Here is a 27181-nt window from a genome sequence, read left to right as displayed (position 1 = left end):
TCAACTAAGGTATACATCTTTCCAAACTATCTGATATTCTTTGAATGACATAATTGACAGGAGCTCGCACACAGTAAAGATCTCAATGTGATTAGACTGGGAAAAATTTTTTTACTTTTCAAAAAATAATTTTATAAAGGTATTTAAGACGCCTAAAAACACTTATGTATTTTTCATTACATTAAGGATACCAATAGATGGTTGCCAATCAATGGGTTCTGCAAGTCAGTGTATGACTGATATAGAACTTATACAGGTATTTAGTCTATACATTAGTTTCTCTCAACGAATTCACTACAGTGCCATTGCTTATGTAAATGTACATATATTTCTTTATAAGTTTTTTAGCTGCATGTATATGCCCCTCTTCATGGTATTGTCTTTTTATGTCCTTAAGATATTTAATTATTATTTGTGTTTTTAATTATGTTTTAATAATGTTTTTATATATTTTTATTGTCAGTCCAAGCCTTATCATTTATATTTTTTATGTAGGATCTCACATATATATGTTTTATAATTGTGATTCTTTACTCATTATATGTTTGTATCTCGTAGCCCCTGAAGCTTCCCATTTAACATTTAACGGCGCGATTCCACCAGGCGCTGTTACAGAGGGGCAGCCCACTACCATCGGGCACTTAAAGAAAACTACATCTTGTGAGAAAAAGACACAAAAAAATAGTAAAAATGAACTGAGATGTTAAAAGAGAAAATCAGCGATGTGAAGACCCGCCCCCCCCCAACGTCATGACGACCAGCCAGCGGCGACCCGATTAACGGCGCGATTCCACCAGGCGCTGTTACAGAGGGGCAGCCCACTACCATCGGGCACTTAAAGAAAACTACATCTTGTGAGAAAAAGACACAAAAAAATAGTAAAAATGAACTGAGATGTTAAAAGAGAAAATCAGCGATGTGAAGACTCGCCCCCCCCCCCCCCCGACGTCATGACGACCAGCCAGCGGCGACCCGATTAACGTCGCGATTACACCAGGTGTCGCGTGCCGGGCGTGACAAAGGGGTTTTCCCCTTTGTGCTCCCCTTCATGCTAACCTTTGTGCTCCTTCTAATATAATTATATTTATGTTTATGTTAATAATTTAACTTTTATTAATGTTATTTAGCTTTTTCCTTTGTTTAAAATTATTTCATTATTGACGTTTAAATGTATTAGACTAAGGAATTTTACTTCCTGCTCATTCTGTTTCATTGTAAACCGGTTTGATATGCATTTTATGCAGGAAAATCGGTATAAAAAAACTTTAAATAAATAAATAAATAACATGGCGAAACTCGGCCGGAGTCGGGCTATTATTGAGTGACTTGCTTTTATAATAATAAAGATTTTCAAAAGGACGAGATCTATCCCCTTTTTTGTTTACCTCATGGCTTTCTCATACATACATGCAGGCCTCTCTTCAGGCCGCAGCACTATGGGCTCTGCCATGGCCGTGCAGACCTCTCTTCAAGCCGCGGCAGGATGGGCTCTACCACGACTGTGTAGGCCTCTCTTCAGGCTGCAGCCCTGCAGGTTTCTTTTTAGGCTGCGGCCCCACTGAGCTTTTCTTCGGGCCAGGAAGCTGATAAACAAAAACACGTGATTGGAACAACCATCCTACAGAGGTATTCCCTATCCCCCAATAGGCCAGTTGACCCCTGGGTGACATCATCTAATTGCACTGACATGGACCCAGCTCTCAGAGCTCAGTAAAAGTTTTACTGAACATACGTGGGAGTTCATGCATATATGCCTAGTGCCTTGTGAGCCTCTTAGTCTCTTCCTGAGCTTAAGCTTTAGTGAAGTAGTTGACTCTCAAGGGAGGTGGGGTTGTGTGTGTATGTGTGAGAGGGGGAGGTTATTAAATATGGCTGATTAATCCTGCTGTCTACAGAGAGCCATTTACAAGTAAGCAAACTTATGTTCCCTATGGACAAGCAGGCATGGATCAACCGTTATGTGTGAGAAGTCCCAAGTTGCATTGAAGAGCAACTACTGACACAAACCACACAAACCCCACCAGTGGAGAGTAGTCTACTGGGTGAAAAGGCTGCACAGGACTCTTGTCCAAAGTTACTGTCCCATCAAGACATGTTGTCCAGACAGTAGTAGCACATAAACATGTAAAATTATCTATTTATTTATTTAATCAAACATTTTTTATGCCACTTATACACAACCCTAAGCAGCATACATGATAAAAACATTCATAATCAAATAAAATAATAAGGAAATATTAACACATACTAAAACAAAAGAAGAACGAACCAGTACCATTCTTAAGACGCTAGATCAATAAATTGTAACATAGTAATGACGGCTTATAAAGTTCAAATAAGCGATCCAGTCTGCTCAGCAATTGCTTATGGATGTAATTGCCACTCCATGCAGGTTATCTCCAAACCTTCTATTTAGGGTAGTAACTGCTGCACCATGCAGGCTCCCTTCTCCCCCCCCCCCCCCCCCATGTCTTCTGTTAAGGGTAATAACAGCCGTTCCATGCAGATTATCCTTATACCTGCCAGGCAATGAGATATTCCAATTTGTTGTGCTGTCTGCATGAATCTAGAATTTCTTCTGCCTTGTATTGTGTATCCTCTTCGGCCTAGATTTCTGTAGGCTTGGGAGGTCGTCGAGAAGGCCAGGAAAGAACTAAGGGCTTCAGTAGAGATACATGTAACACTTTATGGTTTCGCAGAATAGTGGACAGTTTGAGTTGATATGTCACCGGTCCAAGCTGCCGAAGAATGGGAAACGGACCTATGAAGCAAGGTGCCAGATGTAGCGAAGGGATGCAAAAATGCAAATGTTGGGTGCTTAACTACACAAGATCAGCCATTTTGAACTGAGGTGCTAGTCGACGTCGGGTGTTCACATATTTCTTGGCCTGGGTAGCGGCATGAGAAATTAGTTGATTTGTCTGTATCCAAAGATCCTGGAGTTCCTCGGTGGTTAGGCAGGCAGCAGGGTTGCCCACAGTGAGAGGCAGAGGCAGTGGCACCCAGGGGCGTTTTCTATAGATGATATGGAATGGAAAGGAACCGGTGGTACTACTCTTGTGGTTGTTATGTGAAAACTCTACCTAGGGTAGTAAAGGAGCCCAATCATTCTGCCTTTTGCTTAATGTATATTTGAAAGAAAGTTTTGAGAACCTGGTTAATCCTCTTGATCTGCCCTTACCCTGAGGATGATAGGCTGTGGTGAAGTCTAAGGTGATACCAAAAGTTTGGCAGAAGGCCCTCCAGTAGTGGGCTGTGAATTGGACACCTCTGTCAGACAGAATGTAAGAGGGTAGGCCGTGTAATCTGAAAACATGCTGAATGAATAGACGAGCCAGTTCAGGAGCTGAAGGTAGCCCCGCGAGAGGTACAAAATGTGCTATTTAGAGAATCTGTCCACTATGACCCATATTGTAGTGGAACTGTGTAAGAGGGAGAAATCCACAATGAAGTCTGTGGAAATGTGGGTCCTGGGTTCCCTGGAGGCTGGCAACAGCTGTAACAACCCCCAGTGTTGGGTATGAACAGGTTTGTTCTGCACACAAATAGGCAGGAATCCATGTAGGTTTTTTTTTTAACCATGTTTATTGATTTTTGAAACAATGCGTTTCATTCCATAGTGCAACATCATATCATGATAAAATCAAACCAGTGGTAAAATCATACATTAAACATGTGTAATAAGAACATAAGAAAATGCCATACTGGGTCAGACCAAGGGTCCATCAAGCCCAGCATCCTGTTTCCAACACCTATTTATGTACCTCCCAGTTACCTTCTTCAACATACATATCATTCCTTAAAATTCTCCCCATAAACCTTACAAATTAAATATTACATTCCTCATTAATGAAGGGAACGAAGATAAATACTCTTTCCATATTTCCAACATAATGTCAAATCATTTACTTAGCAGAGTTTTGCTGATAAATATTCAGACGATATAAATTTAACCATTCTCAATTCTCATTGGGCAAATGTTGGACTTTCCCAATCCAAGTAGTTAATATTGTTTTTTTGCAACCAAACTAACTTTATCTAGAAATAGTCTTTTGTTTGACCTTACCTCCGGTTGCATTTTCACATACTTCCCAAAGAGTCAAATGTTCAGGTCCAATGGAATAGAAATGTTTAAAAGACTTTCTATATGTACCTGTAATTCTCTCCAAAATTTTTGAATTATAGGACACCCCCAAAATCCATGGACATAACCCCCTATTCCACTATTACACTTTAAACAAAGTGCTGAAACACACACTTTGGCTTGATATGCTCTTTCTTGCGATAAGTATGCTTGATAGAGAAATTTGTATTGTATTTCCCTTAATAGAACATTTTCTGTAATTTCACTGATATTTTTGAAACACTGTTAAAATTCTTGTATTGTCAGCTTAAAATTCAATCATTTACTCCACCTACTAAAGATCTCAACACATTTGACATTTTTATGCTAGTTAAAGCTCTGTTTTATTTAGCGTAAGTATTCTTCTCTTTCTTATTACCTATCAATATCTTCTCTAATAACCCAGGTTTCCCAATGTCTGGATTAGACTTGAGATCATTTATATAATGCTGTACTTGCAAATATGCATAGAAATCTTTATGTGAAAATGAATAAAGATCTTGCACCTCCTGAAAACTGTATGACGTTTGAGTCTCCTGAAAAGAATTGTTGACATTGTTTAAGTCCTTTTGTATTCCAGACTTTAAAAATTATGTTTTCTAAACCTGGAACAAACTGTGGATTCCCATGAATAGAAATAAATGACACTTTTTACTCAGTGTTCTAGCAAGTTTCCCCAACAATGCCCAGGCCCTCCCACAACGACGGAGCGCACTGTTAGCCTGCTCTTGGACGTGCGTTTTCCCTTACCCCTTATTCAGTAAGGGGAGGAAAACGCGCGTCCAACCCGCGGCACCTAATAGCGCCCTCAACATGCAAATGCATATTGACGGCCCTATTAGGTATGCGTGCGGGATACAGAAAGTAAAATGTGCAGCCAAGCCGCACATTTTACTTTCAGAAATTAGCGCCGACCCAAAGGTCGGCGCTAATTTCTTCCAGCACTGGGAAAGTGCACCGAAAAGCAGTAAAAACTGCTTTTCTGTGCACCCTCCAACTTAATATCATGGCGATATTAAGTCGGAGGTCCCGAAGAGTAAAAAAAGTTTAAAAAAATAAATAAATTTTTAATTCGGTCCGCGACTGTCGGGCCAAAAACCGGACGCTCAATTTTGCCGGTGTCCGGTTTCTGAGCCCGTGGTTGTCAGCGGGTTTGAGAACCGACGCCGGCAAAATTGAGCGTCGGCTGTCAAACCCACTGACAGCCGCCGCTCCTGTCAAAAAGGAGGCGCTAGGGATGCGCTAGTGTCCCTAGCGCCTCCTTTTCCCCGTTTCTACCGCACCACCTCATTTGAATACTGAATCGTGCGCACTGGCGAGGGGCCGGTGCACACGCCAGGAGAGCGGGCGTTCGTCCGATCTCCCGGGGACTTTACTGAATCGGCCTGTATGTGTTTTAAGTTCCCCTAGAACATCTTGTTTGTTAATCTGTATCAAAGAATTTAAAGATATTGGACCTAACCAACTCTGCAAAAATGTGTGAGAAGAATATTGTGCAGTTTCAAACACCTGGTCTGAAATATGGCATAACATACATGTCAGATTATACCATTGTAAATAGGGACATTTCAAACCCCCTTGATCGAAGGATTTCATCAATATTGACAGCTGAATTCTTGCCTTTTTTCCATTCCCTAAAAAGGATCTAATTTTTTTATCAGTTTCCTTAAGATCTTTTTGTTATAACCATTTCTAGAGAATTTGCATCATATAAAGCCATGTTGGAACTTTAGTAAAGATTTTTAAATCACAATTTAGCAGTGAAATAGGTCTATATGAAGATGGTAATAATAACAAATCTTTCCCTGATTTAGCAATACCATAATATATGCTGTATTGAAGTCTGGGGGAAAAGCCTCCTGTTGTAAAGCCTTCAAGAAAAATATACTCATGGGTCCTACAATTTGCTGACTTAAGATCTTGTAATAGTTGTTCAAGAACCCATCTGGACCAGGGGCCTTTCAGGATTTACTTAATTTAATTACTTTAAGAATCTCATAGGCCTAAATTGGTCTATTTAAATATTTAATTAATGCAAAAGGGTACGTATATAGTCAATTTCAAACAGATCCTAATACGTACATTCAACAAGACTTTTTAAAATTTTAAACAATTTATAATATAGTTTTATTACAATATTCAATAGATACATAAATGTTTTTTACAAATACAATATTTTCATAGAAAAAATTAAGACACACCATACAAATATATACATATAAAATAAGGCATAAAAAATACGCTACCATATCACATATAACCAATCACGCATACACATCCATACAAAAATAAAAGCTAAGCAATACTATATTGATCACTAAATTTTCTTCAGAACCCTTTTTCCAGGAGATGGCCAAATTCCAATCCAACTCCTTAATACATTCTAAAAAGGACACATCAAATCTCTAGTCCAGGCCGTGAAACTTTGTATAAGGAATAACTCTCAAATTTACATCCTGGACATAGGTCTTCATAAAGAGCAAGATCTCTCCTTTAAGAGTGAAGTCCTGACTAGGGCCCAAGTTTTGCCTCACGCAAAGAGGCTGCGTCAGGGGAAACTAAAATACAAAACAAAAATTAAAATATACACATAGACAAATTTTATATAAGAAATATTCATTTAATTATGTTATCCCAAAAATATGTCATAAATCTTGCTTATAAAATATCGGAAAATCAAGATATAATAATGTTTAAATCAAAATCGGACCATGGGGATCTTCAAAAAGCATTCCTATTGTTGTGCCACTACTTGAGGTAATTTTAATTCTTTAAAAATGTATCTTCCTCCATCCTCCCTCCTGTTCCATCCTCTGAGTAAAATGTTTCATAAAAATCTTTCCTGACTTCACAGATCTCCGCACGTTTAGTTACTATTTTCCCTTGAGTACTTTTCAGCTGCTCAATAAATGTTCTTCCCCTCCAAACTATCACTGCATTGGCTAAAACTTTCCCAGCCTTGTTGCCAAAACGAAAGAAATTGTGTTCTGAATGCTGTAACATTCTTTGCGTCCTTTGGTGAATTGCAGTATTTAAACTGCCCAATAAAGTACTATATTCCAATTTATTTTGCTTAGATACATGGTTCACCAATTTTCTCTTTGCTACTTTTAGTTTCTCTTCCACCTGTAAAATAGTCTTATTTAATCGAGTATTTATTCCAGTCAAATAAGAAATAATTTGATTTCCCCCCTTAATACAGCCTTACTGGTTTCCCAAAACAACTGGGGGGGGGGGGGGGGGTTTCTGCATGCTGACCATTATTAAGTTAAAAAGAAATGGAAAGATTTTGAAGGAATATCTGAAAGTCAATATCTCCCCTCAGATGATTCGGGAAATTCCAGATTCTTTCTGCCTGCTCTTCATCAGACACCTTAAAACCTATCCATATTAATGAGAATGGTCTGAAACATAAGGCAGTGATAATTTTTCAGAATACTCTTTGAGAGGCCAAAATGTAATCTATTCTGGATAAAGCTGTAAGTGCTCTTTAAATATGCGTAAAGTCTTTCACCTCAGGGTTTAAAACTCTCCACAGGTCCAACACTTGCAACATTTGACATAAATATTCAATTGCCTTCTTTTTCCCTGGCTTCAGACTTTTATGATAGGGAGACTTATCTAATCTTGGGTCCTGCATACAGTTATAATCTCCCACCATAAACAAGGTTCCTCTTACATTAGCTAATAAGATATTCACTCATTTAATTTAAAAAAAATCATGGTTATATGTATTCGGTGCATACAGATTGCAAACTGCAATTTCTTTCCTATTGAGTTTCCCAACAAGGATTATAAGTCTGACTTGTAAACTTTTTACGGTTTGTAAATTGACATTTTAATTAATGAGAATAGCTACTCTTGCTTATTTTCCTAATAGCAGCTGAAAAAATGACAAACACTCATCCATTCCCTATTTAGTTTTTGGCTTTTGGATTCTGAAGGATGAGTTTCTTGTAAATTACTTCTGAGGCTTTATTCATTTTCAAGGTTTGTAAGACTTTTTTCTCTTGATTGAATTCCCCAAGCCATTCACATTCCAAGAAATAAGCTTTATTCTATCATTCGGTTTTGCAACCCATTTCTGTCTTTAAAAATCCTAAAGTAGTTCAGACAAATTTGTAACTTCACTTGAACTTCCTTGTTCTACGTTTCCCTTGCAAATGTGTTTTGACTTATCAAAACACGCGATATGTATTTAACTATCCGGACCAGCTGCGAACATACCTTGATTCCTAAATCCATCAAACCTTAGCAGTAAGGAGAGAAGTAGTAATATAGTAGTCCAACACAGTTTTTTTTAATTGTTAATTTCTGCTAATGTGCTGCTTTCCTTTGTTTTTCTTTTAGACAGGTTCCGTTATTTCTTTCTGTACTAGTCTTAGGATTCACAGATAAGTTTCAAGTACAAACTATTTTTCTTTTGGTATATTTTTCTTTCTTTAGTTTTGATAATTGTGTATTTATCTGTGTCTATCTTCTGGAAAATAATATAATGTGGAATAAAAATAAAATTAAAAAAAAAAAATCCTAAAGTAATAAAGATATACAAAATGTGAGACACTTAGCCTTGTCCCTCATCACCTCTAAGTCTCCAAATTTGTATATTTCTACACCTAACTCCAATTGATTTTAGCCTAAAATCTGCATATATACATCTGGTATATAATTGTACAGTTCGCTAGCTGAAAACATTCCCTCCATACCTATATTCCTTCTCCTTCTCAATTCCATCACCCATCCCACTACTCCCTCTGTCTTAACCACCCCCTTATACCATCCTAAATCTCTGCTTTCTCCCCGGAGAGCCAGTCAGGTCATGAGTGTTGAGGTGCCATCCCCCTTCTACTGACAACAAAAAGAAAGTAATGAGAAGAGATATACAACATTTGAAGCAATATGTAAAAATGTAAGCAACAGTTTATATATCACAATAAAACAACTGATCAGGACTCAGTATTTCAGTTAATCATTATAACGACTCCAGGACTTCTCAAGCATTGCTGCAACTCTTCAGCGTTATCACTCACATTTCAAATACTTAATCCTTAGCTCTTTGACTTGCACAGGATAATATTCTTTCAAAAGATCCAAAACTGAGAATCTCTCCTTCGGCACTCTCACCTCCGCTCTCAACGACTGGACCCTCCTTCTTCTTCCATCTTAAGATTGCGCTAACGCCCAAGTTCAGCAGCAGACAACAATATTAGCCCCTCCATCTCAACAGCAGCCAGTGGTGTATTCTGACAGTTTTACTGAGAAAATAAAATTGCTGCAATTGCTCCACTACCTCCAGGATGTCAGATTTTCCTGTGCATCAGACCAGCCAAACTTTCTTTCGCAACTTCCATGTAACGATAGAGCTACTAACCAGAAACAGACCCTCGTTTTATGAAAATATTCCTGGAACTGTCTAGTCCATCCTTTCCATATCCATCGCTCCAACGAACTGCTTTGCTTCCAAAAACTTATCAAACACATGCATGGCCCCATTTCTCCATATCCACAACTTGGCTGAAAATTGCAAAAAGAATTTGTTTCAACACAAGTTTTGCACATAACGGCCCAAATTCCTTTCTTTTCGTAGCTACTTTAGCAGAATAATCCTGAAATATTTTAATTGGAGCATTATCATATTTTACCACCGATGCCTTACGATAAGCTTGCCATATATGCTTATTTATGTGCAAAATTGAGGAACTTTGCGATCACAATACGTGATCTTTTATCTCCCTCTTTCCTGGCCCCAAGCTTGTGTGCTCGTTCAAGAGTCAAGGCCTCTAATTTTTCCAGAAGCCATTCAGTAAGCACAGCAGCTTGGTTATGCACCTCGATAGTTTCAGTGAAGTCAACAAAGCATAAATTATTACGTCTCGATCTATTCTCGAGTTTGTCAATTTTTTCCTCTTGAGTCACTGCCATCTGCTTCAATTTCTGCAGCTTCATAGAAACATAGAATAACGGCAGAAAAAGACCAAATGGTCCATCCAGTCTGCCCAGCAAGCTTTCACTTTTTTTTCCATACTTATCTGTTTCTCTTGTCCCTTGTAAGTGACTTTTTGTTCTGTTTCCCTTCCACCCTTCCACCCCGCCATCCCTTCCACCCCCGCCATCGATCTATTTCTCTTCCACCCCCGCCATCGATGTAGTTAGCAGTGCTGGAGCTGCATCTAAGTGAAGTATCTAGCTAATTGTTTAGGGGTAGTAACCACCATCATAGCAAGCTACTCCCACGCATGTTTATCCAGCCTGTGCAACTCAGTCCTTGTTGGTTGTTGTCCGAATATAAATCATCTTTACATCATTCCCCCCTGCCGTTGAAGCAGAGATATTTTCATCATTCCCTCTGCCGTTGAAGCAGAGAACTATGCTGGATATCATTGAAAGTGAAGTATCAGGCTAATTTGGTTTGGGGTAGTAACTGCCGTATCAAGCAAGCTACTCCCCTGCTTTTTTGTGGATGCAAATCCTTTTTTTTTTCCATTTCCTCTTGCCATTGAAGCATAGAGCAATGTTGGAGTCGCATGTTTATTTAATTAGGATATTAATCTCCAGGTAGTAGCCGTCATTCCCAGAAGCCACCCCCATGCCTCTTCACTTCATTCACATCCTCTATACTTTATGGATCCACAGTGTTTATCCCACGCCTCTTTGAAATCCTTCACAGTTTTGGTCTTCACCATTTCCTCCGGAAGGGCATTCCAGGCATCCACCACCCTCTCCGTAAAGAAATACTTCCTGACATTGGTTCTGAGACTTCCTCCCTGGAGTTTTAAATCGTGACCCCTGGTTCTGCTGATTTTTTTGCAACGGAAAAGGTGTGTCGTTGTTTTTGGATCATTAAAACCTTTCAAGTATCTGAAAGTCTGTATCATATCACCTCTGCTCCTCCTTTCCTCCAGGGTGTACATATTTGGATTCTTCAATCTCCCCTCATAAGTCATTTGATGAAGACCCTCCACCTTTTTGGTCGCCCTTCTCTGGACCGCCTCCATCCTGTCTCTGTCCCTTCGGAGATACGGTCTCCAGAACTGAACACAGTACTCCAGGTGAGGCCTCACCAAGGACCTGTACAAGGGGATAATCACATGCCTTTTCTTACTTGATATTCCTCTCTCTATGCAGCCCAGCATTCTTTTGGCTTTAGCTATCGCCTTGTCACATTGTTTCGCCGACTTCAGATCATTAGACACTATCACCCCCAGGTCTCTCTCCTGTTCCGTGCACATCAGCCCTTCTCCCCCCATCGAATACAGTTCTTTCGGATTTCCACACCCCATATGCATGACTCTGCACTTCTTGGCGTTGAATTTCAGCTGCCATATCTTCGACCACTCTTCCAATTTCCTTAGATCCCGTCTCATTCTCTCCACTCCTTCTGGCGTGTCCACTCTGTTGCAGATCTTAGTGTCATCCGCAAAAGACAAGCCTTACCTTCTATCCCATCCGCAATGTCGCTCACAAAGATATTGAACAGGACCGGTCCCAATACCGATCCCTGCGGCACTCCGCTCAACACAGCTCTGTCTTCAGAGTAAGTTCCATTCACCACTACACATTGTCTTCTGTCCGTCAACCAGTTTGTAATCCCGGCCACCACCTTGGCACTCACTCCTAAGTTTCTCATTTTATTCACCAGTCTCCTGTGCGGGACCGTGCCAAAAACTTTGCTGAAGTCCAAGTAGATGACATTGAGCGCATCCTTGTTGAGGCTATCACATCATCCTCTACCCCCCATACACGGCCTTCCAGCATGTCTAATCTCGGCTCCAGATCTTTTAATGAAGATTTAATGTCAGCAATCTGCTCTATCACTTCTAATTTACTCAATATCATGGCTGTCACCGCCACTGTAATCACATTCACTTTATTTTCATCAAACGTACCTTTCATCAAACAGCTTTCTCTGTTGCAGCCGCTATTTTCTCTTCACTCGCTTTGGGTTTTTCTTTATCTTTTTTTGCTGGTTTTGCAGGCATGCCCGAGGGAGAACTATACATATATTTGTCAATGTTCATAAGAACCCAATAATCCTGTCTTTTTGATCTCTTTTGAAGAAACATGCCTCCGATTTTATAGGATTTCAAGGGATGGCACCCGGATCGAGGAGTAAAGCATCTTCCCTGGTACACCACATCAAGAACCAGTGGAGGTCGAGTAAGAAAGAGTCCCCATGTACCCAGAGGGGGGAAGCCAAGGCCAGTGCTGCCCTATCTAGTAGGGAGAAGATATAGATTGTTTTGGCTTGGTCGTTGGGAAACACAGAAGCCTGCATCTAGAAGAGCATTCTGCACTGGTTGAGCAACCCCTGACACTGTTTGGGATCGCCCGCATACCAGGTCAGTGCCGGCAGCTGAGGAACAGGCTGACTGGGAATTGGTAGTTCTGGCGGTACCAGAAGCAGTGGTAGTGGTGCAGAAATGGAGGGCATCCAGATGGGTAGTGAGGCAATCCATAGCTGCAGCAAGGAGCTCCAAGTCAACCTGTTGGTCTTGCAACCTATGGGCTCTATAAGGAGTGGCTTGGAGCAAAGTCAAGTCCACTGAATCCATGGACTCAGCCATCTGTTGTATCTGTGACTCCTTGAACTAGGTGAGATTGGCTCTATCCATAGGGAGGAGCCCTGCAGGTTCTCACTGTGTTAGTGTTTGAGGTAGTTGTGGGTGGATCCTTGGGCCGATGGCAGATGACCATGCCCCCGGAGAGAAGATCCCGAGAGGGATCACCGGTCAGGCTCAGAGTATGGAGACAGACACACACTAGTTCTTTTATTAAACAGTATATTGAACCACCAAAGGTGGCAGTAGTGAGCTGGAAGCTCCGCTGGGCTGTAGTCCTTCAGATACTGGAACAGCGATCCCAGGATGGTAGAGCTGTAGAGAAACTAAGTATAGTGAGTAGGCAGGGTATGCAGAGTTCAGGAACAGAACCTTGATGGTAACACTCACACAATAGACTCTTAGAAGCAGCCCAGGAGCTGGAATGGATTAGGCCCTCGAGGAGCGAGTACCTGGTTCCAGGGAAAGCTCTGAGAGAGAGATGGTAACTCACTGGTGTTGTAGACAGTGATGACTTCCTGGCAGAAGTGGTATTCAGTAGCAAGTCCAGGAACATGGGCCCTCGAGGAGCGAGTACCGGTTCCAGACTGCGATCTGAAAAGCAAAAGAGAAAGCGAGGCCCCCAAGGAGCGAGTACCTCCGGTAAGTCTGAGGAGGCAGAGAAACCTTGTCCTTGCTAACTCGATACGTTAGCAATTTCAGAGACCTTAAATATCCGGTGCGGATGACGTCACCTCAGGGGGATGCCCCTGAGGTTCGCGCCATTGCTGGTACTTGAGTCGGGGCCGTGCCGCGCGTGCGCCCTTAGGCTGTTGGGAAACATGGCGGTGTGCAGCGTCTAGCCGGTCCGGGGATGCCGGAGGGGAGTGGCAAGAGGACGCCGCGGCAGCCAAACTTCCAACAGGCAAAGAGGGAGTCGCCAAAGAGGTAAGGTGGGCGTAGTGGCAACGTCGGGCAGCGACGATCGCAACACACTGCCAGCAGGTGGACCCAGATTAAGCAGAGATCGGTCTGGAGCTTCACCTTTACCAGCCCATGCTCCCATCGGGTTGAGGCTTTGAATGGCGGGGATGGCAGGACTTAGGTGAGGGTCTCTGTTGATGACTAGGGATGTGATCCAAGGCCATGCTAGGGTCATAGACAAGCGGCAGTCAGGCGTTTTGAGAGTCCAGGCAAGGGTCAAAATCAGCTTTCTACCTGAGGGAGAAGAAGGGGGGATGGATAGGGCTGAGGCAGGCTGGGCAGGCAAAGCAGGAGCAGGCAAGGCAGATGAAGGCAGGAACAGGCTGGGCAGACAAAGGCGGGAAGCAACACACACTACAAACTTAGCTGGGCCTGTTGCTGAGGCAGGGTGCATCAGGGAAGCTGCCCTTATGTAGGGTAATGCTGGTGTTGTCATCAGTAGGGGCCATGGGGAGTTTCCTGCACTGATCCCTTTAAATGGACTGAGGTTGGGCGCGTGCATGCCTAAGGGGAGGCATGGGTAGCTGGAGCTGACGGCATCCTGCCGCATGGAGCCCGGTGGCCTCCTGCCAGGGGAAGAGTCGGCAGCAGCCTGCCATGCCAGGAAGAAGAGCGGCCGACCTGGCCACAGAGGTGAGAGTGGTGATTTGGGGGAGCAGCCCATATAGAGTTGAAGTTAACAGTGGGACTGAAATCAGAGCTGCAGATGTCATGGCTTTGTGTGCTCAGCACAAAGTCACACAATAAGAGTTGGTGATAGAGGTGGGATTGGAACTTGGGTCTCGAGCTGTGGCTAAAACACTGCCAGCCCTAATCCACAAATTGTGTTGGATCGGCCTGATTCTCAGTCCTGGCTCAGGATAGCAATGTCTGTTTCTAATCTAATCTGTCACATCAACAACTGGGGCTGGGAGACAATGGGTGGGATCAAGCTGACAGCATATTTAAGTAATCAATTTAAAGAGTCGGCAAGCCAGCTAATGAGATGGAGATGTCATGTATGCTGAGAGAGTCCCAGTATCTCCCGGAAAGGGCAAAGCTCAAAACTGGGAGGAAGGGGGAGGGAGAAAGTGGGAAACCAGAAGCTCCTTCATGGATGCTCAAAGAGGAAGTTTAGCTTCCTATCTTGCTTCAGAACAAAGAACCCATCAAAATGCAAGTACACCAATCCCATTTCTTCTGAAATGTTGTTTGACCTGAGTATTCCTGTAACACATCTTGCAATGAAACCGCATGCACTATGGAGCAGGCCTTATTCCTGTAATGCATCCTGCATGTGAGACTGGACTGAGTGTACCTGTAACATAGCCTGTTATGTCATGTTACATTTCTAAAGAATCACTAACAAAGCCCAAAATATTACTATGTACTAGGAACATATGATGAATACAATATAAAACAATATACCAGGAAAATGTTATCAAAAGAGTTAAACTAAGTATTTTTCTTCAGTTTGAGACCGAGTTATATTTTGCAGGAGGAAGCTATGGTTTTCTAGCTTTTGGGTCCGTTGGAATTTGAATGTTTGTTGTTCCACGTCTGGTTTGGATTGCGTTACGCATTTATTTTTAATTGCATTAGATTACACAAATATTAAAAATATAGCAATTTGGACTGAATTTCTTTATGCAGTCCAATTTCATTATAATTAGGCTGCTTTTTGAATACCGTCCTACATACATGGGGAAATTGTTTTGTATATTACATTTCTGTACTGCCTTCTTTGGACAACAGTGCAAACCAAATCAGTTTACAAATCATGAAAATAAAAATACATCTTACAGTATATAATATATCATAAAAATACAGCCTAAAAATGCCACAGGACAGTAGGATCTGTGCAGAAGGGCCCAGTGCTCCTGTAACAAACGCATCATGCCAGCAAACAGCAGGGACTATGCAGAAGAGCTAAGTGAACTTTACTAAAAAATAAAATACACTACTACACAGTTCTTACCTGAGTGACCCTGTTAAAGATTGTATGCAATGCCCTCTCCTCTCAGGCTCCTCCCAGGCAAAGTGGAATTTGCTTTTTTGGGTAATACCAGGTATAATCATCTTTATCTCCCCTCTGGCTCATTTCTAAGGCCGGGCTCTGTCTGTGATTTTGGGATGAGTCACTTTATCTCCCTGGGCCTCTGTTCTAATCCCCAGCTCTGCTCCTGTCTCTCTGTGTGTGACCTTGCTGGGAGTCACTTTATCTCTTTGTGCCTCGGTTTTAATCCCTGGCTCTATCCCAGACATTAATTTTTATTTGTAAACTGCTTTGATTTGTATGTGAAAGGCAATAGAGCAAAGTAAATAAACTAAATAGACAGGGCAGCTGCGGACTGACTCGAGGCTTGCATCCAGAGAATCCTCCTGTCTCCCAGTAAATGCTGGGGCCCAGAGCTAAAGTGCCCACATTGACACCCATCAGGTTCCCACAAATCTGGGAATTCTGCTGATTGTGACAAGGACATGGGGAGAGGTTCAAGGCTAACTGATGGCCCATACACCAAGCAAGCTTTTGTGGACTATAGCCGTGGCTTGCACAGGGATTTTGTGCATACCTTGAGACAAATGAAAGTCCTTAAGCCAGGGAATGCTGAGAATGATCGCCATCTCTCCAATTCATTGCTATTGTCCTTAATACTTGTATTGTGCCAAAGAGAACTTCCTTCTGGAGTTCATAGGGTGTTATCTGCACGGGCAACATCTCAGTTTTTTTTAATCAGGCCACTGGCTCCCAATACAATTGGAACTATTTCTGTATGCATCTGTCACATTTTCTGATTGCATCTTTTGAGGACCTTCTCACTCTCCCCACGAGCCTCAGAATAGTCGCTTGGTACAGCTGTGAAATCACCGTGATGTCCTGGATCCCTTGTCATTGCCTTCAGGAAGATAATCCTCCTCTTCCTCCTCTCCCATAGTGACATGTGATCTGTGGATTTGGCCTTGCTAGCCCCAGCTGGAGGAGGCCAGGCTGCTAGTCAGGCCCCAGCTGTGGAGTAATTACCTCTCTCCTCACCTCTGGCCTTTAACGAGGGACCTCCATCCTGGGGAGTGATCAGCAGGGCTGAAAACCCCTAGATGCTAATTGGATGATCGCCTACTTTTAATTAGTCAAAATGCATTTAAACAGCTGGAGGCCTTATGCAACAGGGGCATCCAAGCACCTGCCTGACCTCCCTGTAGGCTGGCAGGATTTCATCTCCTCAAGGGCAATGGTTATCAAACTGGTCTTGAAGGATCACTGGCCAATCTGGTGTTCATGCTTTCTACACTGAATCCGCATGAGATATATCTGCCTGCACTGACTCCACTGCTCTGGGGTATACGTGTGTGCATCTTTACATCTCATTTCATAGGGCTTACAGGCGGAGCCCTGTACTATTTTGGTTGACTTCTTCCGGGCTGCCTGCTCTCTCTTTGTGCCCTCCACAAGCGCGCCCCAAAACCAGTCCAGGCAAAGTTGTGACACTGATTTGACAGAGATATTAAGGCTGAGGGTGAAAACCAGGTCTAAAATTCCATCGTTAAAAGCAAGTCATGTGCATATTTTGTCACACAGTATTATGACAGAATTATAATATGCCCACAGCATCATCAACTGTAAAAATGTTATTTTTAAATCACTGTTTTTTAAAAGTGCTCTTACTTAGGAAGGGTAATTTTCACTATAGTGCATACCTCAGCACACACACATATAAGCAGATGCGCCTAAAGTTATGCCTGCATTTTACAAATTGTGCAGCTGAAGGTGCAGTTCAGAAAATATCAAGTATCTCTACCCTGAAAGTGCAAGCTTATGTCAGTATGCACACATTTTTCATAATGCAGGACTCTGACTAGTTTAAATACCTATTTTATAAAAGTACACGTATATATTTTACACGTTAAATAATTGTAACACGGGTGTAACAGACCTGTTTTATAAAACTGGCTGATGCATGCACGTTTCTCGCTTACAAAAACACTCGTGCACATGCTTCCCAGCACCAGTTCGCTGAGCCCTCCACCAGTTGGACCCAAACCTTCCACCCCTTGCTCCAGAACCCGCTGCCCAAAAACCGCTGACAAAAGAGAGGTCAGATTTATCTTCCAAGACTAGATTAACAGCTGTAAGAGCACGCACATGCGATTCGTGACGTAAATGCGCGCGCTGTTTCTAAACCACGTAAATGTGAGCACCCTTCCAACCCAGCCGCAGAACACCCGAAACACCCTCTGTGTACGTGCAGTGCCAGTTTGTGATGTGCGTACCTCTGCCCGTCTGGAAATTCAATTAGCAGACATAATAAAACTAATATGAACAATAGTTCTCCTCCCGACTAAGTTCTGCTGGAAATGTTTTTCATTTCTAACTAAAGTGCCTTTTCTCTGGGCACACTTATGAGCTATGTTGGTTCTTTCAATATTTTAAGTTAATTTTGAGTCTGAGTAATTTGTTGTTTCTCCCCCTGTTCTTCCCTCCTCTTTTTCTATCTCCCATCCTCAAAATGCCCATGTCAAAGGTCATTAATAAAGTTTGTTCTGATTTCTGCGCAGATAGGATGTGCTGATTTAACTTTTCTATGGTTTGTTGTTTTTTTTTTTTAGCATAAAGAACACTAGAAATGGAGTTTTTCTCCAGCCTGCCTAAGTCTGGCTTGTAGTTACTTGGGACTAGCTGGGAAAGTAGCTCTGAGAGCTCAGGAAGCCGCAGTATTTTAGCAGGCTGCATTTCTGTAGCTTGATTAGCAGGAGAAATGTACTGCATTACAGTTTGTTTCCCTTTGTGACCTTTACATGTTAAAAGACGTCCACTGTACGATCACTTGCTGTGCTTTCCTGCCAACCTAAGACGATGCCAGTTATTTAAAAGTTTGTTCTGACTTTTGAGCAGATTGCAGCTAATAAAATCCTGCTGAGTAAAGGACTGGGCAGGTGTTTGGGCCGCTTACAGCCATCCGTTACTCTACTTATCTCTCCATACTATAAAGAATTAGGGGCTCTGGGTAATCATTTCAGTGCAGCAGTGCAGGTGCACACTGTGACTGCAATGCACACACGGACCAGCAAACAGTGTGGGACGGCAGACCCCCAGCAGGAGAAAGAAACACCGAGCGGGAGGGACCACAGAGGCAGCTGGATGGGAGGGAGATGCATGGTGCAGCGCCGGTTTTACACACCCATCGAGTCAGCCAGGGGTTGCAGAAACAGCAGGCTCCAGTGGCAGAGAGAAGCAGGCAAACAAAAAGTTTCAAACACCTACGGGTGAGTCAGTGACAGTACGAAGGGGGTAGGCGGCAGGCAGACAAGGAGCCTGCAAACAGCCGGGGAAATTTGAGTCATAAGCAGCCGCTCAGGTGGTCAAGGGAGGAGGGGGGGAGGGCAGACAGCAGACAAATGCAGAGAGAGTGGCAGGAGGGAGGAAGAAAGGCTCTGGAGAAAAGTGTCCACATTCCACACACACACACACACACACACACATCCCATACACCTCCACCCATACCCCAATGTATGTAACCGACAAACACACCTATAGCCTCACCCCTTTGAACATCCTAAGACATCTCTCCCCAGACCCCCTTCCTACACACAACCTCCCCACGGCCCTTCACACCACTGGAAAGCCACTGTCAATACTCACCCTGCTGCACACCACGGACACCATCACCACACATAACCCCAAACTGTTGAGGGTGTGAAATAAATGCACCCTCACACAACACAATCAAGTACCTCCACTCACACCACCGCAAACCCTGTGCCACACTTTGCACCCTGCCCAAGACCGACTTCCTCACTCCGGCAACTTGCCCCCTCACACATCCCCACCCACACTCACCCACACTACCGCAACAACCACACACACACACACAACCACCCCCCACAAATCGCCATCCACACATACAGCCCTATGCCCCCACATACATCCCCCACAAAAACCCATCCATAAATCCTGCACATTTTGCGGTTTCCAATTTTGTGCACAGCAGCACTTACTATAAGGAAAAACTCCAATGTTAATATCAATTTCGGGCTAAAAGACATTCTGTTAGAAGATCTGGGAGGGAGATTTTGGCTTCCCCTTATTCCTACTCTGGTAATGGAACATCGAACGTTGCGTGATCTACAATCCCTTCTCAATTGGGATCTGTGAAAGTGAGTGAGATCGAGAAGGACTGAGGGAAACTGTGGGTAATACTAAATTTAAGTTACTTCAGAGGTCCTCCTCTCGTCTGAAAGGGTGAAGCAATTAAGATGAGATACTACATTTGTGACAAACTTTTTCCCTCCTCTGCTAAGATACTCTGTGCAAAGTTTAGATTAATTAACTCAGTCTCTTAGGAGAATGATCCAGTCATGTGCTCCTGGGCCTAGATATCTCTAGAAAGGAAGTGTTTCAGTCTCTCCTCTGTCCCATGTTGGGATTTTATATATAGCTCGGCTATGAAGCAAGAACAGCTGTCTGTCTCTCTATTTCCTCAGAGTGCAGACTTCCATCTCTCCCTCTCGATAATTGGCTTTTCGGGAGAACTGATTGCAAGGCTGCCAGATGCACTTATCTCTTCTGGCTCCTGGCTCTAACTCCTGGCTGTCCCCACCCTGCACACACAGACAGAGACAGTCAGATTGTGCCTTTTCTACCATAACTGGTCTCCCAGCATTCCTTTGGCTTCCTCCTCTGCTGGCTAAGTAGTGCTGTTCTCTGGGCAGGCTAAACAGTACAGCCCTTTTCCCAACTTGTTAACACTGTGAGTGCTGGATGCTGGTTCTTGCAGAACATTTGACATTCTCAGGAGAGCACACAGGGTTTTTTAAAATGTATTTTTATATTCCTTCACCTTGGCTGCGGTGGCTTGCAGTCTCTGCAGGGTTAAAACCCCCTTTTTTTTTTCTTTAACAGGTCCAAAACACATCACTCAGATCCAGACGCAGCTCAGTCCACATTCTAAGGCTCCAACACATGGAGAGATAGTGGGGGCAGGAACTTGGTTTATAGTAGATTGCTATACGAGTATATTTAGAAGATGTCTCTACTTTTTTTTTTATTTTCAAAATTATAACAGAGTTTATAACAAGTATACAATCTTGCTAAGGTAATACCGTACAATCACAGGCAATATAATAAGATAAAGAAATATTTCACCTCAATTTAAATCTATGTACTAAAATAAAGGAAATATAGGAAATAAAAAAGGAGGACAAGCTATCAGAGCGGGTCAAACAAGAAATACAATAATAATCGTTATAATCAGATCGCCAGGTATTTGTGCATAAACCATCTCTATATACAAGTGCGCTATCTTGGGTATGAGATTCCAAGATGTCTCTATTTAAATGTGCTTCTGAGTGCCTATCAGCTTTCTGCTAAGGTCTGGTTTAAAAACTGCTCTATCTCCTTTTTAAGTGTTAACATCAGCAGCTGGGTTCCACCCTGGTTAAGGTGGAGCCCATCCTGCCGGAGTAGGCTCCCCCTTCCCCAGTTCTTAACAAATCTAAAGCCCTCTTCACTGCACCATTATATCTCTAGGATCCTGCATGTGAAACTGAGAACAATTCTGAGAATGCAACCCTAGATTTCTGGATTTCAGTTTCCTACCCACACTCCAAAATCTCCCTCCTACACCTTCCTGTGTTGTTGATACCCACATGTACTGACAGCTAGCTCTTCCTCAGGGCTCTGTAAAATCCTGTCTAGGTGACCTGTGAGCTCCACTCCCTTAGCACCAGGAAGGCAAGTTACCAAGTGATCCTTATGCCAGCCACCCATCCAGCTATCTATCAGGCCGATACAGCACAGTGCGCTCCGGTGGAGCGCACAGTTAACCCGCAATTGGACGCGCGTTTTCGACGCGCCAGCATTACCCCATATTCAGTAAGGGGTCGAAAACGCACGTCCAACCCCCTCCCCTCCCCCGAACCTAATAGCGCCTGCAACATGCAAATGCATGTTGCGGGCGCTATTAGGTATTCTATTCCTAATAATTGAATTACCAGCTAATAGTGGCAGTCCTAACCCTTCCTTCCCGGGCAAACATCCCTGGAGACAAAACTGCAGTGCAAGAGGATAAGACATCAACAGGCAGGCGGGTCCTAGCTACAGGATCTCTCCCTGCCACATCAAGGTGGTGATCTCCTGCCGTGTGACCTTGCTCCTACAAAAGGACTGCTAGATGGGAGTAGGGATGAGTCTGCTATGTCCCTATGTCTCTATATACCAGTGCATGGACTTTTCAGCATGACCACAAGATGTGTCGGGGGGGGAGGGAAGGTCAAGATTGGCATCTCCATTGACCTAAAAGAAAATCAACTGTCCCATGAAGGGGGAGAGCGGAACATAGTCTGGGTTAAAATGTGAAATAATTGTTGAAAAGTTTAGAAAGGGTATTTTACTGCAAGGAGATACCTTAATGCCAAACCCTGGCCCTCCCTACTGGGGGTTTTCCTCTCATTAAGGCTTTGTCTTCCTCTCTCATTTGGAGCCTCACTGATTCTCTCTTCTGTCTTTTACCTAAGGAAGTATTTTAAAGCCAGGTCCTGCCACAGCGGCATCCTGTCAGCCTCATTTGCCATACAGAAAATTAAAAAAAAAAATGACTCCCCCCTTCCCAGAGTGCATTCCCCAGGAAGCCAAAAAAAAAAAAAGTATTCCTTACTCTGCCCGAGAAGGCTCTCTTAACCCTCCTGCTCACCTTATAATTCCTGAATCTCCAGGAGTCGCCCCCCTCATGACTCTGAATTGCAGAGCCCCATGTCCTGACCCCAACGTTTGCTCCGGAAGATCTGCAGGTGTCTCTTATTTCTTTATTGTATTTATAAAACTACCGAATCACAAAGGGGGGAGGGGCAGGGCAGAGGGCACCTGTTCATACCCTGTATGTGGATTCCCCTTCAGATTAATCCAGGAAGGAATTAGGGAAGCTTTGCTGTGAGCAGGATTTCCTCTTCCATAGTCCCATCTCTAATGTAGATCAAGATGTTGGGGGAGGGGGGGAGGGGCAAAGAATACACAACGGAGGAACTGGGGGATTCTCAGAGGAAGGGGAAGGAGAGCTGCATGGTCCTCTTTAGAACCTTGTGACCCTGGTGGGGTGAGGGGGGCTGGGGAAGGGAGCCTGTGACGTTAGTGACATCAGCCGCCACACTGAGAGCCTGTTACTGCACCGGGATTGTCCGGTTACAGCTCTGTTCAGTGGGGCAGGAGGGCCCTCCCCCACCCCCTGCCCCCACCAGTCTCCTGGGAAGAAGAGGAGAGAGTAAACAAGGGGTTTTGCAAGCCCAGGTGGTTCAACCTGACCAGTATTACAGGATCCTGGAGCAGAGCACTCTCCCCAACCCCTCCTCACCCGGGCTGGGGTATACACATCCCCCACCCCCTCCATCCCCCAGACTCCAGTCTCTCTCCATCATCTGTAATCAGAGGCTGCTACCCTCAGCCATTAGCTAGGGAAGGTGGGGGCAGGGTGTTTCTTGTTCTAAGTCTTGGGGGAGCATAAATGGTCAAACAGCCTGCACAGGCTAACTAATGCCTGAGTACTTTTCACCCATAGACTTTAGCCCACATTTTTAAAGCCTAAGTCTGCTTTGAAAATTTGGCGGTGCGTGCAGAGCCAGTGTCAACCTATACACACAGACGGTAACCGTCAAACCGGCATACGGGCGCTAATTCGCACACATTCGTTGGTCCGCGCCTAGGGACGCGGCTGTTTTATAACTCGCGTGCGCAGATGCGCCCACGATATAAAATAGCCTGGCCGCGCGTACGTGGGCCAGATTTTAAGTGGCTGCTCCCGAGCATGCGCAGATGCCGCTTCTACCGCGCTGACGCCATTTCGTTTTACCAGTTAGTCCCCAGTTCACCCAGTTAAGAGAAGGGTCTTTCAAATCCCCACCTAGTTTAATAGCCTTCACTCCCCCAGTCATCCCCAACCCTAAAATCCCTGCCAATCTGCCTATTTATCTTTATTTTATAACTTACACATCTATAGCAGAATTAAAGTTAGGTGGCAGAAGGCATCAGTGTGCGCCAGAGCCTCGTAAGTATTTTTTGCGCACATCTCAGCTTCACACCATGAAACACCCATGCCCGGCCCGGACCACGCCCATGTCCTGCCCCCTTTTAAAACGTCCGAGATGTGCGCACTGCGGCATTTATGCACATATCCGGGAGGCTTTTAAAAGCTCCTTGGCACACATGAGTCTGAAGTATTTGCACGTCCCCTAATTAATGCGTGCATCAGGCTTTTAAAATTCACTTTTTTGTCACATCTGCTCCGGAACAGTTGTGACTTTGTGTATGTATATGTATGTGCATACTTTTGGAAATTGAAAGCATATACATGACTCATTGTTGCATCCGGTCTCAGACGGCTTCGACCCTTGTACCTCACCTTTTTCTCTGCTCTCCCCGCTAGCCTTGGGAAGATGGCTACCGCCGCATCTCCTAGCCGCATTCTCCGGCGTCCCCGGAACGACTATGGCAAAGCCTCAAGCCATGTTTCTCCTGAGGGCCTCCTAGGGTGCGCGTGCGCACGCCACTCACGTCTTTATCCACATCATGGCGGGAACCTCAGGGGTGTCCCCCTCGAGTGGCGTCACGCCATCCGGGTATTTAGCCTACGCTTGTTTGCTAGCTCGTTGAGTTAGCAAGGATCGTGATACAGATCGAATTGATTGGACTCGTCCAGTCTAAGCTACTCTTCCGCTTCCGTGCTGCCGCTGGAAGCTCTCTCTGCCCTTTGGGGTATTCTCTAACCTGGGTACCCGCTCCTCGGGGGCCCTTTGCTTTCTTTCAGGTGCCTACTGGGATCAGGTAATCGCTCCTCGAGGGCCTATTCTCCCTGCATCGGTGCCTGTTACCATCAACCTTACAGCTACCATCTAGTGAGTAATCAATTTCTCAGTCTGTCTCATCCACAGTTCTGCCGTGCTGGGAAACCTATACCTGGATATCCCTATACCATCTTGGTGAGACGGGTCCCCTCTGCTGAGGGTCCCTGGACTGCTATCTCTGGATCACCTCACTACTGCCACCTCTGGTGGTATACATCAGCTGTATAATAAAAGACAAAACTCTGTGTTTGTGCGACATAAGTCTGGCCCAGTACTGTGGCTCCCCGCGGGGCTCCTCCCTGTGTGCGTGGTCATCTGCCACAGTACCCAAGAATCCATTCAAACACCTCGAAACCATAACACTCATGCACCTGCCTCAACTCTGCCCTCCCCCAGAACACTATTTTTGGCAGTGCATGTAGAAATATGCATGAAATTACTTTTGAGGAACCTGGCCAAATGGCCATAGTGTGTTCAGACCTACTCCATCTCCGCCAAGGCTCAAGAACCCTGGCCAAATGCGCCATTGAATTTAGACCCTTGGCAACAGAACTCAACTGGCGTGAGGACTGTCTCATCACTATATTCTTTGAGGGTGTTTTCTCCAAAATCAAGGATGAGCTCACTGCTCGGGACCTTCCATCCTCGTTGGAAGGGCTCATTGAATTAACTGGGAAAATTGACTGCCAACTCCAGCAGCGGGCATGGGAGTTTTGCCTTCTACATAGAAGCATTACTTTGGCACCCCGGTTCCAATGGCCCCTTTCGCCTCCGTCTCGAGCTTCCCCAACCTGCACTAGCAGTCTTCCAAAAGATGGTCAATGAAATTTTCCACGACTTACTTTATACTTGTGTGGTTGTGCACCTAGAAGACATATTGATCTTCTCTCAAGACCTCAGCACCCACCGCCCGATTTTCTCTCAAGACCTCAGCACCCACCGCCCAGATGTGCACAGTCTTGCAACACCTGCGAGAGAACTATTTTTTCTCTAAGCTGGAAAAAAATGCCTTTTTGAGTGTGAAGAACTCCCCTTCCTGGAGTACATCGTCTCACATGATGGCTTCCACATTGACCCCAACAAAGTGAAGGCTATTAGGGACTGGCCTCGCCAAATGGGCCTCCAAGCACTGCAGAGATTCCTGGGATTTGCCCACTATTTTCATCAGTTTATCCCAAACTATTGCTCTGTGGCAGCCCGTCTCACTATTCTTACTGGTAGGGGTGCCCATACCAAAGACTGCCCCCCCCCCCCACCAAAGCCACAGAGGCAGTCCAAAAACTGAAGAATGCCTTTTTAGAAGGTCCCTGTCTGTGCCACCCAGATCCCACACAGCCTTTCATCCTGGAAGTTGATGCCTCAACACTAGGCATAGGAGCAGTTTTAAGCCAACATTCTCCCAAAGGAGTATTTCATTACTGCTCTTTCTTTTCAAAGAAGTTCTCACCTGAGGAGGCACAACTACAGCATTGAGAGCTCTTGGCTATTAAATTGGCTCTTGAGGTGTGGCACCATCTGCTCAAAGGAGCTCAACACCGTATCACAAAGTATACAGATCATAAAACCGCTAATATTTTCACCAAGCCCAGCAAATAAATGCAAGGTAGGCTCACTGGTCCTTTTTCTTCGCCCACTTCGACTTCTAATTGCGGTACCACCCCATGTTCAGGAACCAATGGGCAGGCACCCTCTTGTGCTCCTTCCAGACTGAAGACATCCCAAAACCTCCCAGGCATATCATTGACCCTGCCAAAATACTTCTGGCTTCTTCCATGACTGTCCCTCCAGGGAAGATGGTTGTACCTTCCCAACTGCATGGAAAATTGTTGAGATGGGCCAGTGACTCCTATGTCGCAGGTCACCCTGGGTGGAGTGGACTTGAACCCTTTATCTTTATCATTATTACAAATTTATAAATCGCCTATTCAAATATTCTAGGTGATGTACAAGTAAAACACTCATAAAAGCATATGATTCACAAAACATAAAAACATTGAATAAAATAAAAAGTTCATCTATGCTGTTTGCACACGCAAATACTCAATGTCACAAAGAGAATAATAGTATGCCTATTTAAATAGCCAAGTTTTCAATAGTGTCTTAAAGGCCTTCTTGCTATTAACTAGATGTAAAGCTTCTGGCAAGGAATTCCAAAACATAGGTATTGCAACAGAGAAAGCATGTCTCTATTACTGCCAAGCCTGGCCTGTTGCAGAGAAGGAACATCCAGCAATCCTCTCTGGGATGATCTCAACTGACACATCAGACAGTATACACGCAATAGAGCATTGCATCATGGTGTCATTAAGGACAAAATAAGTTTGAAAACAATGGTCGCCATTTTGTACTGAATACACTCGGTGATTGGTAACCAGTGAAGTCCAACTAAAACTGGTATAAAGTGTTCCCTGCGTTTGAGACCTGAGATAAGACGAGCTGCAGAATTTAACAATGACTAAAGTGAATTTACAAGGACAACAGGTAAACCAATATAAATGGAATTGCAGTAATCAACTAATGGTGGAATGGCTACCTGTACCTGCTGGACAAGGCCGTTTAGAAGTCGATTTTATGACCGATCTTATATGCTTCAGCGATACTACTGGTGGCCTCAAATGAAGCAATATGTCAAAGCCTACATTGATTTATGCCCGACCTGTGCACAGCAAAAAATGCTGCATGGCCAACCTTGGGGAATGTTTCAGCAGTTGCCAGCCCTCGGGGAACCCTG

At 44.0% G+C, this 27181-nt stretch overlaps 1 protein-coding gene across 2 annotated transcripts in view; it reads right to left on the bottom strand.

Moving 5' to 3' along the window:
* Positions 1-22385, bottom strand: part of LOC115097968 (forkhead box protein A2-A-like) — a 51741-nt gene extending 29356 nt beyond the window's left edge. The window contains exons 1-2 of one of the 2 annotated variants that reach the window (XM_029614186.1): positions 22311-22385; positions 1386-1583 (exon numbers count right to left, since the gene is read on the bottom strand). The gene's annotated coding sequence lies outside the window, so the exon portion shown is untranslated. The remainder of the gene's footprint in view (positions 1-1385; positions 1584-22310) is intronic. The other variant, XM_029614187.1, reaches the window with a different exon arrangement.
* Between the last annotated feature and the right edge of the window lie 4796 nt (positions 22386-27181).

This window comes from Rhinatrema bivittatum, chromosome 8, assembly GCF_901001135.1.
Source record: "Rhinatrema bivittatum chromosome 8, aRhiBiv1.1, whole genome shotgun sequence".
NCBI classification, from domain to species: Eukaryota; Metazoa; Chordata; class Amphibia; order Gymnophiona; family Rhinatrematidae; genus Rhinatrema; species Rhinatrema bivittatum.
The sequence above is the reverse complement of the archived record's forward strand: the minus strand, read 5'-3'. Positions and strand labels throughout refer to the sequence as shown.